This window comes from Cibotium barometz, chromosome 31, assembly GCF_041138505.1.
Source record: "Cibotium barometz isolate CiBa-2024 chromosome 31, ASM4113850v1, whole genome shotgun sequence".
Classification (NCBI taxonomy): domain Eukaryota; kingdom Viridiplantae; phylum Streptophyta; class Polypodiopsida; order Cyatheales; family Cibotiaceae; genus Cibotium; species Cibotium barometz.
Genome location: NC_141076.1, coordinates 27,007,576 through 27,010,464, shown reverse-complemented (window position 1 = coordinate 27,010,464; position 2,889 = coordinate 27,007,576).

The window sequence follows — 2,889 nt, the reverse complement described above, 5'->3', positions numbered from 1 at the left end:
TTTCAAAAAGAAGAGAGTGAAGGCAGATTGAGGGGTGTAGTCCCTGTGGATAATGGTGATGCCATCCACCACAGGAAGCCGACCAAGATAGTGCGCCAATGCAGTATCATGTCCATGGACCTTGGCTTGGTCTCTGCTGTCGTCGCCTCTCCCAGCAAATGCGTCAATTTCAACCACCCTTTGCAATCAAAGGAAAAATCAAAATATTTTTCTATACATAATTACAAATGTTTCTAAGTTGTAAAAGGTGGATTATTACCTCTTGCTCAATGTCTTCTTTTGCCAAAGTGTAAGATTCCTCCCCCAACCTTCGAGGTGTGCAGGAGTAAGAACCTCCCTTTCTGATCTTATAATTATTCCTTTCTAAAATAAAAGAAAGATTATGTTTAAAAAAGGGAGACCCTTTCCCCAGAATACTTCTCAAGAGCCCACCTGTTTTAAGGATTCAGAACGATGAGTTCAGAAGTGAGAACCGGTGTTTTGAATGCCAAGGTGTTAGTCATCAGTTAAAAGACTGCCCGACTCCTGCCATGACAAGGGCACAAGGAAGTCTAGAACCCAAATTCAGAGACCAATTCCTTCATACCAATCTAATCAGGGTCCGTTCTCGGACAAGATTGCTTAACTCCATTAACTAGGTCCGACCCATTGATTAGGGTCGAGATGACCAGTCAAATGCTTGATGACATGGAGCAACAGATGCAGGCAATTCATAAAGATATAAAAGCTGCCCAGGATTGACAGAAACAGTAGGTAGATAAGAAGAGGACAATCAGAGAATGCAAAGAAGTACATATGGTCTTCATTTGAGTACGGGCCAAAAGAAGTTCTGTATCTCTTGGGGAGTATAAGTAGTTATCCCCCAGATATTGTGGGCCATATCTGAATTCAATAAAAATAGGTGACTTAGCTTACGAGCTTCTTTTACCTCCTCATCTCAAAGTTCTTAATGTATTTCATGTAAGCCTTCTATAGAAATATGTGCCAAACCCAAATCATGGAAAGACGGTAAAACTTCAGTGGCAAGATACCTCGTTGGCTTCTAGGTTACGCTTGTTCCTTCTTTTATATAAGTCATAACTCTTACTTGTCGCTCGCAGTAATCTTACTTCCATCGATCTCCTTTCTTTCTTAATTTCCTTCATGGCTTGGTAGCAAGACTTGGTTTTATTCATGATGATTTCTCACCTTCAAGACACAAGCGAGTCTGTGAAGAAGGATTTTATAGAACTGTATGAGCGCTCACTTTTCCCTCACTTGGGAACTTCTGTAGCTCAGACCAAATGGCAGACCTATCAAGACATAACTAGGGTAACACCGTGGGGTCAGCAGCACTTTCGTAACAATGTCCGCTTGGCGATGGTTATTGAAGCTTTGGGTTTGGGTCCTCGATACTATTGCGTGATGAGATCAAGGCATGTTGGGTTTTCTGAGCGGGTCTTCTTACGAGCGTGTTTTCTTCCTTCTCAAAAGATATGCCTTTATCCCATTTTTGGCTTTCCTCTTAGAGGTCCTTTTATTAGGTCACCTCATACCAATGAGATAGGTGCTGCAATAACCAGCCAAATTATTCCCATAGATGAGTTACCTTATACGTGTGCAGCTTGTGAGTGCTGCTTTTGTGACCATATGATGGACGGGCTTATGGAATTGTAAAAAGTTCTTCTATCTTTACTGTATATGTTCCAAGAGTGAATAAAGTTGAAATCTTGTTCTTGTCTTGAGTCTTACTCTCCATAATGGTTTCATTAAAGGATTGTTTTAAAGTTAGCTGATGCTGAGAAAAAGGCAATCTCATATTGGGTGTGTAAGTGGTGTGACTAGTTTTATGTTTGCATGAACTTCCGGCTAGGGGGCCTGGGAACTCTTTTCCCTAGTACCCGGGACAAAACCTAACCAAATCCCTAATTGGATCCTATCACTACAGAGGTTGGCTAACCCATGGGACTGGATGGGGTTAGGCTGGACTAATGGATCCGTAAATCGAGACTCAAATTCCGTTATTACGATAGATGAAGTAAATCTCGGATAGTAATTGTTCTATGGATAGGAATCAACGGGAGGCTGTGCCTCTTGATGGGGAAAAAAGCGTTGATCCCAATGATCCAAGTGCAAGTTTCTTCCTTGATTTGACCGAGTACCTTTATAGGTGCAGTCGGATCAGTTTGATCAGTAATGGTCTTGACTACGTTAGAGTAAAAAGTTATTCTGGTGGAATCGCCCGTGCTTTCCGGATAAAGGAAGTTTTTCTGGGTTCGGTTTTGGAAAAACCGATGGATTAGTCTCTTGTCCGGATATCCATGGACGAGGCTCCGAGTGTGGGACTCTGCCCACGTAAGAAGTGCTACTTCCGCTGTTAATATCCCAAATCCGTTGCGCGGTGGGAACAGGGATCTCACACAAAGTGCTGGTGGGGGCAGAGAGGTCAATCGAGGACTTAGCCTCATCCTTTTTAGTTGCTTTGTTCTCCTCCATCACTCCAGTAGCAAGAGTATCCTTTTCAGCCTCTAGCTTGTCTTGTAAGGTTGTGAATTCCTCCTCTGGAACTAGGGCTTGCTCCGCGGTCTCAACCACAGTTTCCTTGACCAAAGTAACTGTCTCTACGATAGATTCTCCAAGGGGTAATATAACACTATCTAGGTGAGGACCGAGATTGGATGTATTAATAAGGTCCACCTCACATCACGTGCATATAATGCCCAAGCATTCATCCATTCTCAAGCCAGCTACCTTTTCAAGGTCATGTGAAGAAATAAGTATTCTTCACCTTCCACCACAATGGTGCTCAAGAGATTGATCTCAAGCTCTGGCAGCACCTTGCTCTCCTCGTGTGGGGAAGATGGCCCCACATCTTCTACTATAGCGGCTGTTCAGCTGCAGATTGTGCAC